This window comes from Corythoichthys intestinalis, chromosome 5 (genome assembly GCF_030265065.1).
Source record: "Corythoichthys intestinalis isolate RoL2023-P3 chromosome 5, ASM3026506v1, whole genome shotgun sequence".
NCBI classification, from domain to species: Eukaryota; Metazoa; Chordata; class Actinopteri; order Syngnathiformes; family Syngnathidae; genus Corythoichthys; species Corythoichthys intestinalis.
Genome location: NC_080399.1, coordinates 7,555,313 through 7,568,536, shown reverse-complemented (window position 1 = coordinate 7,568,536; position 13,224 = coordinate 7,555,313).

The following is a 13,224-nucleotide window of genomic DNA, read 5'->3' as shown; positions in this document are numbered from 1 at the left end:
TATTCGGCCCCCTTGCGTTAGTACTTTGTAGCGCCACCTTTTGCTCCAATTACAGTTGCAAGTCGCTTGGGGTATGTTTCTATCAGTTTTGCACATCGAGAGACTGACATTCTTGCCCATTCTTCCTTGCAAAACAGCTCGAGCTCAGTGAGGTTGGATGGAGAGTGTTTGTGAACAGCAGTCTTCAGCTCTTTCCACAGATTCTCGATTGGATTCAGGTCTGGACTTTGACTTGGCCATTCTAAAATCTGGATACGTTTATTTTTGAACCATTCCATTGTAGATTTGGCTTTATGTTTTGGATCATTGTCCTGTTGGAAGATAAATCTCCGTCCCAGTCTTAGGTCTTGTGCAGATACCAACAGGTTTTCTTCCAGAATGTTCCTGTATTTGGCTGCATCCATCTTCCCGTCAATTTTAACCATCTTCCCTGTCCCTGCTGAAGAAAAGCAGGCCCAAACCATGATGCTGCCACCACCATGTTTGACAGTGGGGATGGTGTGTTCAGGGTGATGAGCTGTGTTGCTTTTACGCCAAACATATCGTTTTGCATTGTGGCCAAAAAGTTCAATTTTGGTTTCATCTGACCAGAGCACCTTCTTCCACATGTTTGGTGTGTCTCCCAGGTGGCTTGTGGCAAACTTTAAACGAGACTTTTTATGGATATCTTTGAGAAATGGCTTTCTTCTTGCCACTCTTCCATAAAGGCCAGATTTGTGCATGATACGACTGATTGTTGTCCTATGGACAGACTCTCCCACCTCAGCTGTAGATCTCTGCAGTTCATCAAGAGTGATCATGGGCCTCTTGGCTGCATCTCTGATCAGTTTTCTCCTTGTTTGAGAAGAAAGTTTGGAAGGACCGCCGGGTCTTGGTAGATTTGCAGTGGACTGATGCTCCTTCCATTTCAATATGATGGCTTGCACAGTGCTCCTTGAGATGTTTAAAGCTTGGGAAATCTTTTTGTATCCAAATCCGGCTTTAAACTTCTCCACAACAGTATCTCGGACCTGCCTGGTGTGTTCCTTGGTTTTCATAATGCTCTCTGCACTTTAAACAGAACCCTGAGACTATCACAGAGCAGGTGCATTTATACGGAGACTTGATTACACACAGGTGGATTCTATTTATCATCATCGGTCATTTAGGACAACATTGGATCATTCAGAGATCCTCACTGAACTTCTGGAGTGAGTTTGCTGCACTGAAAGTAAAGGGGCCGAATAATATTGCACGCCCCACTTTTCAGTTTTTTATTTGTTAAAAAAGTTTAAATTATCCAATAAATGTTGTCCCACTTCATGATTGTGTCCTACTTGTTGTTGATGCTTGACAAAAAAATAAAATTTTATATCTTTATGTTTGAGGCCTGAAATGTGGCGAAAGGTTGCAAGATTCAAGGGGGCCGAATACTTTTGCAAGGCACTGTAGTTAGGACACCCTACCACCTAATAGCTAGTGTTACCCTCTTTTACCCCCTTAACTTCAGTGATACGGTTTTTGTAGCCATCTACCAGTCTTTGACATCGGTCTGAAGAAAGTTTGCCCCACTCCTCAACGCAGAATACTTTCAGCTGTAAGATGTTTGAGGGGTTTCTTGCATGTACAGCCTGTTTCAAGTCACCCCGCAGCATGTCAATGGGATTAAGATCTGGGCTTTGACTCAGCAGTTTCAGGAGTCTCCATTTCTTCCTTTTCAGCCAGTCTGTCCTTCATGTTCTGCTTTGAGAGCAAATGTTTCCTCCTTGTACACCTCCCATGAAGGTTAAACTTGTGACGTCTCTTTCTGATTGTAGAGGCATGCACTTTCACATCAACAGTAGCACGATGCAAGAAGCATGCTATTGGTCCCGTGATGATATTTTACGGTTTTTGGAGACTTCTTTTAGCATCTTGCGGTCTGCTCTTGGAGTGAACTTGCTTGGACGGCTAGACCTGGGCATGTTGGCAGTTGTTTTGAATGTCCTCCACTTGTAGATTGTTTTCCGGACAGTTGAATGGCTGATTTTATACTCTTTTGAGATCTTTTGAAATCCCTTACCAGACTCATAAGCGTCTACAATCTTCTTTCTGATGGCCTCAGACAGCTCCTTTGATCTCACCATGGTGTTTTCTCTCACTTCAACAGTCAGGGGCACACCAAATTAAATGTGAGGTTTAAAAAACCCAAGCCTCCTTCAAAACACTGGCTAATGATGTTCTAATCATGTGCGCGTGTTGTGATACCCCAATTTGTGATTTTAGCCATTTTAAGTGGGATTGAAAATGGAGGTGTTCTAATTTATTCCTCAACAGAAATTGCATTTATTTCAAATTACATTTTACAGAAAGTTATTTAAAAAAAAAAAAAAAAATGAAAAAATCTTTTTTCAGTTTTGTTTAGTTCAATTCTTCAATCTCTCAAGATAGTTAAAATTAATATTAAATATACATATTATCAAATATGTTAGACACACAGGCTTCCATAGGGTGTCCTAATTTTTTCACATGACTGTATATAAACTGTTATTATTATACTGTGCAATTAATTGCCTATTACAGTACCGCATTAGGCCAAAGGAATACAAAAAAAAAAAAATCTTTGAATTCTGGCGAGAGAAAAATAATCTACAGAACTGACACATCATTCGTCCATAGAGTGCAGAAACTCCCTCTAGCAGAGAAAACAGTTCATAGTTTGAATAGTTGAATAGTTCCTTCATAGTTCCTTTTATGAAATTAAAAGGACAACATCTCCGTTTTTCCGTGGTCAATCGGTGCCAAATTAAAACCAATTGTTGGAAACATTAGCATTACAGTATATATCATTTAAGATAGTGGAGTGTTGCTATGCAAGTTAGCCAATTGTTGTAAACATTAGCATAATATAGCATTTTACCATTTTGCTATGCAAGTTAGACAACTGCCGAATACTCAACGCAGAATACTTTCAGCTGTGACTGACTGTTGAAGTGAGAAAAAACACCATGTTAATATCAAAGGAGCTGTCTGAGGCCTTCAGAAAGAAGAGCGTACACGCTTTTGAGTCTGGTAAGGGATTTCAAAAGATCTCAAAAGAATTTAAAAAAAATCCGCCATTCCACTGTCTGGAAAATAGTCTACAAGTGGAGGACATTCAAAACAACTGCCAACATGCCCAGGTCTGGCCGTCCAAGCAAGTTCACCGAAGTCTCCAAAAACCCTAAAATGTCATCACAGGACCTACAGCAGGCTCTTGCTACTGTTGATGTGAAAGTGCATGACTCTACAATCAGAAACAGACTTCATAAGTTAAACCTCCATGGGAGGTGTGCAAGGAGGAAACCTTTGCTCTCCAAGAAGGACATGAAGACCAGACTGAAGTTTGCCAGGGTGAATGTAGACAGAGACCAGGGCTTCTGGAATAAAGTGGACAGATGAATCTAAAATTGAATTATTTGGACACCAGAACAGAGGACATGTTTGGCGTATGTAAACCCAATACAGCATTCCAGGAAAAAGAACCTCAGACCAACTGTTAAGCATGGAGGTGGAAGTGTCATGGTTTGGGGATGCTTTGCTACAGCAGGACCTGGCCAGCTCACCATCATATAATCCACCATGAATTCTATCGTGTATCAGAGGGTGCTTGGGGAACATGTGTGATCAACTGTGAAAAGATTAAAGCTGAAGTGAAAGTGGACCCTGTGACATGACAGTGACCCAAAAAATACCAGTAAATCCACCAAGGATTGGCTGAAAAAGAAGCGAGTCCTGGAATGACCAGGCTGTACATGCAAGAAACCCCTCAAACATCTCACAGCTGAGAGTATTCTGCATTGAGCAGAGAGGTAAACTTTCTTCAGACCTATGTCAAAAAGTGATAGATGGCTACAAAAAGCGTCAAACTGAAGTTATTTCAGCCAAACGGGGGTAACACTAGCTATTACGTAGTCGGGTGTCCTAACTTTTTTCTCAGTTAGAATATGCATTGTTGTTGATATATTTGGTTTAATGAGTAAAAGAATGTTAATTTTTGTTGTTTACCTGCATTTAAATTACTTTCTTTCCCGAGATAAAGAGAATCAAGATCAGGCATTGTTATGTGAGCATTTCCTAATAAATAAGTGAATATTTCATGGGGTGTCCTAATTTTTTCACATGACTGTAGCTTGGATGTTAGCCAATTACAACTCAGTTCAGGCAAACTCAATTGTTTTTCCAATTCAAGTGCTAAAATCGCTACAAATTACACAAACGAGCCTAGTCTAAATTAATTTATTGAACACCAAGACAGTGCGCTCATTTTTCCATCGTAGATAGCTCTGTTCCCACATGTAGCCCTAATTCGGTTAGAGATTGTTTGAGAAACTCACTTCACCACAAAATACTAAAGTATGTTCAATTAACCCATGAGATCTACTTGGATTCCATGATATGAATTAACTGTAAATGTCGTTTTTGTTTCTATTCTTGTGTCTAGTGTATACGCTATGCTTGGACCGTGTTGGTGGCAAAGTTCGTGGGGGAAAGTTTGTCTTTTGAAAGTTTGAAATAAGTTTACTGAGTGTTAATGAAGTTTTCTGTTGTTGTGATTCAATTAAAAATCATTTGAAATCTAGCCAAGTTTTTATTTTTATTATTTATTCATTTATTATAATATGTATTTGATAGAGTGGTATGAAAAAGTTTCTAAACCTTTTGGAATTTCTCACATTTCTGCATAAAATCACAATCAAATGTGATCTGATCTTTGTCAAAATCACACAGATCAAAATACAGCGTCTGCTTTAACTAAAACCAGCCAAACATTTATAGGTTTTCATATTTTAATGAAGGTAGTATGCAAAAAAATGACAGAAGGGGGAAAAAATAAATAAGCGAACCATCACATTTAATATTTTGTTCTTCCTAAATCATTCTGAAGTTGATTTACATCTGTTTTGGATCATTGTCTTGTTGCAGTCCCAATCCTCACACGGGCTCAGGTTTTCCTGCAAAACCACCTAATAAACTTTTGAATTCGTTCTTCCATTAGTGATTGAAAGTTGTCCAGGCCCTGAGGCAGCAAACAGCCCCAAATCATGATGCTCCCTCCACCATGCTTCACGGTGGGAATGAGGTGTTGATGTTAGTGAGCCGTTCCATTTTTCATCCACACATGATGTTGTGTGCTACTCCCAAACAATTCAACTTTGGTTTCATCAGTCCACAAAACATTTTGCAAAACTTCTGTGGAGTGTCCAAGTGCCTTTATGCGAACATTAAGCAAGCAACAATGTTTTTATTAAGACAGCAGTAGCTTCCTCCGTGGGGTCCTCCCATGAACACCATTCTTGGCCATAGTTTTACATATAGTTGATGTGTGCACAGAAATACTGGACTGTGCCATTGATTTCTGTAAGTCAGACATGTCCAAAGTCCGGCCCGGGGGCCAAATGCGGCCCGTGGTCAAATTTCATCCGGCCCCCAGCCTCTGTCATAAAATCAATAACATATGGCCCGCACACAGACTAAATAAATTGGTCAGCAGTACTGCCACCAGCATATGAAGTAGCTTACACACTAAATGCTGCTCCTCATTTACCCACTAAAAGGCAGCAGCACTCTAAGCAACATTACCCCGTGTGACCCTTTACTCGCAATTTTCTAAAAAAGTTGATTGCGACGGCCGACACTTCAAGGATAGGTGAAAATTGGACTATTTCTTCAATAAAATATGCAACAACCGTGTCTGCCTCATTTGCAAAGAGACAGTCGCTGTTTTTAGAGAGTTCAATGTGAGGCGCTATTACCAAACAAGACACACTGACCTGTACGACAAGATTACAGGCAGCGAGAAATTGAAGCAACTTGAAGCTAGTTTAATTTCACAGCAGCAGTATTTCGCAAGAGCCCAAGAGTCGAAAGAGAACGCCACAAGGCTAGTTGCGAGATTGTTGAAATTATTACCGCATTGGCCCGAATATAAGACGGCCCTGATTAGAAGATGACCCCTTCTTTTTCAAGACTCAAGTTTGAATAAAAACTTTATGAACACCAAATTCATTTTTATACAGAAAATAATTACAGTACATCTGAAACAAATGGTTATAACAATATATTTGAGAGAAAAAGCATGTTATTTTGCCTCATTCAAATCTTTATATCTGTACATTTAAATATGTAAACTAAAGTGCAATCACATTCGTAAATGAATGGCTTCTGGTTTTTGAAATGTAAATAAACCAATCTATTGTGATAAAACAACAAAATTGCAATAACTGCATTAACCATCAAAGTGAAGTCTTAACTAAGTCTGTAACTGTAGTCTTGAAACAAATCAAAGAAAAAACATTGCAATAAAATTATGCAAACTGGTTAAACTTGAGTGTCACTCAGATCTGTCATGACAGAACATCGCTTCAATGATATATGGCGCCATCTAGCGTCGTGAATGGGTATAACGTCTAGACCGCGAATATAAGACGACCCCCACTTTTTCAGTCTTATTTCAATGCAAAAAACACCGTCTTATATTAGGGCCAATACAGTAATTAAAAAAGATAATGAGGCAAATGTGACACACAGAATGGCTTGCTAAAATTTGCTTAAATATATTGTTCTATTTAAAGGTTGTCAGCCAAGGTCGGCCCCCCACATTTTTACCACACCAAATCTGGCCCCCTTTGCAAAAAGTTTGGACACCCCTGCTGTAAGTCTTTAGCAGACACTCTAGGGTTCTTTTTTACCTCTGTGAGTATTCTGTGCTGAAGTCTTGGTGTCCTCTTTGGTGGACGGCCACTCCTTGGGAGACAAGCAATGGTGCCAAACTCTCCCCATTTGTCGACAACTTCTCTGACTGTCGATTGATGAACATCCTGACTTTTTGAGACGGTTTGGTATCCTTTCCCAACTTTATACGAATCAACAATCCTTGATTGCAGGTCTTCAGTCAGCTCTTGAGCAATGATGCACATCAGAAAATGCTTCTCATCAAGACATTTCTTACCAGGTGTGTATTTTATAGTGGGCAGGGAAGCTTTTAACCACTCGTCAGTGATTGGGCACACGCCTGACTTAAATTGTTTGGTAAAAATTGGTTTCAATTGCTCTTGAAGTCTCCGTAGGCAGAGGGTTCACTTCCTTATTTGTCCCCCTTCTGTCACTGTTTGCTCCCAAACACCAGGAGGGTGCTGCAGCACTCTCAGCACCCAACTTCCCGCACCATTGCTAACACTGTTATTAGCAACACTGCCCACGAAGAAATCACGCAGCCGAGTGAGCGAGAGAGAGGAAAGATCACAGCTGCAAGATATATTTTTATATTTTATATTTAAAATAGGGCTGTCAAACGATTAAAATTTTTAATTGAGTTAATCACAGCTAAAAAATTAATTAATCGTAATTAATCGCAATTCAAGCCATCTATAAAATATGCCATATTTTTCTGTAAATTATTGTTGGAATGGAAAGATAAGACAAGACGGATATATGCATTCAACATACTGTACATAAGTACTGTATTTGTTTATTATAACAATAAATCAACAAGATGGCATTAAAATTAAAATTGGTAAAGCGATCCATGGATAGAAAGACTTGTAGTTCTTAAAGTGATCCTCTATCTTTAAGACAAGTAATTCTTAAAAGATAAATATTAGTATGAGTTATAATAATTTGATATTAAAACCCCTCTTAATGTTTTCATTTTAATAAAAATTTCTAAAATTATTTTAAGTGATAGGTCGCCATTCTTGTTACGTCGCAGTGCGTGACGTCACCGGGCCGAACTTCCAGCGTTTCACTCTTAGCTACCCCAACATGTCGTCTGTTCTGCCCTTCCAATTTGAACCCGATCGGAAAAGTGAAGAGCAGGACAGCACTGTCGGTCATTCACAAGACGAGCAGCAATGGCAAAATGAGAACAGGAAATACAGTCCCTTATAAGAGAAGAATTGGGCAAAACTGGTGATGTACTCGCTGTAAGTGTGTCTCAATGATAACGGAGCAGAGAGTGTATGCTGTTGAGAACTCCGGTTTTTGTTGGCAGATCTTCAAGGTAAGATATTGCGTTTTCAAACTTATCCCAGTATAATTATGTAGATTGTTAGTGTCCAGAGCTGTTGTATGCTTTACATACAGTACAAGCCAACAGTTTGACGCGAACAAATCCTGGAATCGAGTGTAATCCATGTCTTGTACAATGTAACGCGTGGTAGGTAGGATACGTGCACAAAAGTACCAAAAAGGTGAGAAGCTTCCACTTATGCACATTTATTAACACAAAAAATAATATTTTCACCTTGACCACTCGTCCCTCGGGAACTCAGCGGTACGCACACACGCGTTCCCAGACGAACTCCAACATAAAAGTAAGGTCCATGTCAGAGTCACTGTTGTCACTGTAGCGTGCCATAGTGCTTTAATTATTTGGTATGATTGGGGGAAAACTCCCACGAAAAATAGTCAACAAAAAAAGATAGCAATAGTAATCCAAATCCGGGTTTTTTCACTCACTCGAAGATCCAGGAATTAGACCGATCTCATAGCAATGTTGCAACCGCGATCAGGCCGTCGAATCCACAAAGCAGACTGATCCCAAAAGCCGCTGTGGGACCGACGAATCCAGAAACTAGACAGATCCGAAACCAATATTGCAGCCGTGGTGGGACCGTCGGATCCAGAAATTAGACGGATCCCTTACTTGACTGAGGATCCAGGAAAAATGTTTGAGTGCCAGTTGTAACGCGTGGTAGGTAGGATACAGGGACCAAAAAGGGGGGAAGCTTCCACTTATGCACATTTATTCACAAAAAAATAATAATTCCACCTTGACCACTCACGTCACTCCACTTGTTACCATTTGACTGGAAATTGCATCCAAAAGCAGCGCATCGTGGCATTTTACTAAGCGAATTTAGGCAGCAATACGCAATTGTTGTACACGCAACACATTTGGAAACATCCTATTTATGTCATCACTGCAAGGCCGCATAACATGGAGCCAACTATCGGTCAAAATATGTACTAAATATGATAAAATATTGCCATTGATTCAACATTTTATGTGTTTCTAACAACATATTTTAGTACAAGAGAACAAGTGTGGTTTATTAGAGCCTACATGTATTTAAGGTAGAGGATCACTTTAAAGGATAAATGTTAGTACAAGTTATAGAAATTTTATATTAAAACCCCTCTTAATGTTTTCGTTTTAATAAAATCTGTAAAATTTTCAATCAAAAAATAAACTAGTAGCTGGCCATTGTTTATGTCAATAATTCCACAATGCTTATTGTGCTTAAACCCATAAATTCAGTCGCACCAAAGCGCCAGCAGAGGGAGACAAAAAACACAAGTAACAAGTGGACATGTCACTGTGCTGTCATTTAAATCGGTTTGAGAGGGACATGTGCGTTAATTGTGTCAAATATTTTAACGTGATTCATTTAAAAAATTACCGCCCGTTAACGCGATAATTTTGACAGCCCTAATTTAAAAATAAAAAGTGCCAAGTTCCATATTAAAAGAAACATTTATTGAAATTTCCAGTCTAGTCCATTTCATTTAAATTGGGAGCACTGGCTTTGAACGCTCATGTTTGAGTGCTATTGATGGTGTTAGACGTCCAGTTCATTTCAATTCTTGGTTCATTTGTGTCAAAACAAATTGGACGTCTAGCACCGTCAACGGCACCGAAACTTCACCACGATCGCTGACCTTGAGTTTCTCGGTTAAAATCCAAAACGTATAATAGTAAAGTGCCTAGCGAATTAGCAATCGTTCATCTTTCCGTCAAGGGTGCCCCAGTAAATCATGATGTTTCCAAAGACGAAAGCCTCAAGCGAAATAAAATGTATGACTAAATTGACTTAAATTACTTTGGCGTTAACTTGATAAAAGAGCCCGCGCCTTACTTCAATCATCATTGCTTTTAATTGCTCCGAGTTATATCATGAACACATTATAAATTGATAAGGAAACAATCAAAAAAAAAAGCCCCACCTGCATGGGGTAAATCTGTCTTCATATCAGCTGCGTGACTTTTGCCCAGGCAGACAATAGATTAAACAATGAATGAATGATTTATTAGCTGTCGTTGTCACGCTATTTAGATGGATGGGTGTACATGCGGCATGACCTCACTTCCTTGTTCTCCGCCTTGTATCGGAGAGGAGGGGGATGTCGGAGGGGCGGGGCAGGTCAGGCACACCGCTGGCCACTGACAGGAGCCGGCCACTTGATCAATGATCCCGGGGTTGCGATATTGTGAGGCAGCTGCGGATGAACTTCAAAATATGGAAGGATGAAGGTGTGTTGTGTGTGCGGGACCCAAAAAGTAACTCCTCTCTCCGAGCCTTCCCTCGCTCTCAGATGGGTTATTCTGGCGATGGCCCTGACAGCCCATGGTTTGGATTTTGATTTATGTTCCTGTGAAGCTCAAATCAAAGATTCCATCTACTGCTGCTTTATGGCAGCTGGGATGATGAATGGTGCAGTCTCTCGGTCAAACCAAGCCTCTGTGTCTTTGCCCCACATTTTAATTGCTAAAGTAGCCAGTCATCGCTCAGCCCTCCTACCCTCTCGCCGCCTCACAACCTCATCCTTTCTGCGCTTTTTCGTACCCGTTATATCTCGCCCTCGTGTGCGATAATGTACAGTTATCGCCTCACGTGTCCGCGTGTCGCTTTCCCCTCATAAAATTGACAGGAGTAGCTGAGTGAAAACGTTGACAACACTGAAGAACCATTTTTTTGTTGTCGTAATAGGTCTGTCAGCTGTTTTGATCTCATTCATGGGTGCAGGATTAAAAAAATCTCAGTTTTTCTCCATCACGTCATTTTTTTTCACCACGGCTAACCTAATTACTATATTGTTATGCACGTAACTAGCCTATCCAGGGGTGAAAGTGGACCGGAACGAGCCGGAACGGAGTTCTGCTATGAGTTTACTAGGCGGAACCGCACGGAACGCTGCTTTGATCCCGCAAATATGACGGCAACTGTCCAAACACTTTAAAAAAAAAAAAAACTCCACGCTACCACACACGCATCTCTAGTAAGAATCTACTAACGTCAGATTTACATACACAAGTGTTAAAGTGATCCTCTAACTTAAATACATGTAGGGTCTAATAAACCACAATTGTTCTCTTGTACTAAAATATGTTGTTTTAAACACATAAAATGTTAAATCAATGGCAATATTTTATAATATTTCGTCCATATTTTGACCGTTAGGTGGCGCCATGGTTTGCGGGCTCGCAGTGATGACGTCATTAGTATCTTGCGTGTTCAACAACTGCTTATTGCTGCCTAAACTCGCGAAGTAAAATGCCATGATGTGCTGCTTTTGGATGCAATTTCCAGTCAAATGGCAACAAGGGGAGTGAAGTGAGTAGTCAAGGTGGAATTATTATTTTCACTGAATAAATGTGCACAAGTGGAAGCTTCTCCCCCTTTTTGGTCCCTGTATGCACGCATCCTACCCACCACGCATTACAACTAGCGCCCGAACATTTTCCTGGATCCTCAGTCAAGTAATGGATCCGCCTATTTTCTGGATCAGACGGTCCCACCGCGTCTGCAATATTGATTTCGGATCTGTCCATTTTTTTGATTCGTCGGTCCCACAGCGGCTTTTCGGATCAGTCTATTTTGTGGAATCGACGGCCTAATCGCAGCTGCGACATTGCCATGGATCGGTCTAATTCCTGGATATTCGAGTGAGTAAAAAACGCAGATTTGGATTACTATTGCTATCTTTTTTGTTGACTATTCTTCGTGGGAGTTCTCCCCAAATCATACTAAATAACTAAAGCACTACGGCACGCTACAGCAGGGGTCCCCAACCTATTCCACTAAGGCACACTGTGGGTGCAGGATTTCATTCTTACCAAACAAGATGACAACACTTTTTCCCCAATCTGGTGTTTTACAAGTGCAATCAGTTGATTGCAGTCAGGTGTGGCTTGTTTTAGCAGAAGCCTCATTGGTTCAACTGTCTCTGCTGGATCGGCTGGAACAAAAACCAGGACCCACAGTGTGCCTTGAGGACTGGGTTGAAAACCCCTGCGCTACAGTGACGACTGACTCTGACGTGGACCTTACAACAATGTTGGGAGTTCGTCAGGGAACGCGTGTTTGCGTACTGCTGAGCTCCCGAGTGAAAAGTGGTCAAGGTGGAAATATTATTTTTTGTGAATAAATGTGCATAAGTGGAAGTTTCTCCCCTTTTTGGTACTTTTATACACGTATCCTAGCTACCACGCGTTACAATGTACAAGACATGGATTACACAAGGTGTGCTCTTTGGTCTGTACTGTAAGCACACGACAGCTCTGGATGCTAACAAACTACATAATTATATTGGGATAAGTTTGAAAACGCAATATGCTTACCTTGAATATCTGCTAATAAAACCGGACAGCATACACTCTCGCTCCCAACCGGACTTCCCAACAGGACTCTCTCGCATCACCAGTTTTGCCCAACTTTTGTCTTATCAGGTATTTGCTGCACGCATTTTTCCCTGAAGCTCGTCTTGTGAACGACCGACAGTGCTGTCCTGCTCTTCACTTTTCAGATCTGGTTCAAATAGGAAGGGTAGAACCAGAGGTTGCGCTAGACATTTTCGTTGTCTGTCATTTTGACTGACAGGGTCATAAAAATCCGGTCCTAATCTATTTTTACCCTTCACTTAAATTTTTAAAATGATAATGATGACATATTCAATAGTATTTAGTTTTCATTCATTTTTAATTAATATTGTAACGCTTGCTTGGCGGCGAAAAATTAGACACGGAAGTCGTGGTATTTTTCACCTTCTTTTTACTCTGCTTACCGCCAACAACACCAACAAAACAACAACTCTGCCCCCAAAGAAAAAGAGGCAACTATATAGACCCCAATCACCAACGTCACACAATGATCTTAATTGTGGTTGTCAGCCCAAAATCTTCTAAATATATATTAAATGCATCTTACCAGATATAAAATGACTACTACATAGTCTGTGGTGATCGTTTGGTGCCCAGATTTCTTGTCGAATTACAGCAGTCCATCTCGCTCTCCTCTTCGGGTCTCACAGAATACGGTAGAACTTCAAGTGTCTCCGTCTATCTTCTCTGTTACTGCAACCAACCGCCACACACGCCTTCACCATTTTGATTATTAATGTTAATGAGCAGAAAAACACGCCGTAATAGGAGGCATGTACGTAGCGGTAATGTGTAAACACGACGAGCTGACGGAAAATATGGCGGCTCCAGTCAGGGGGGCGGAG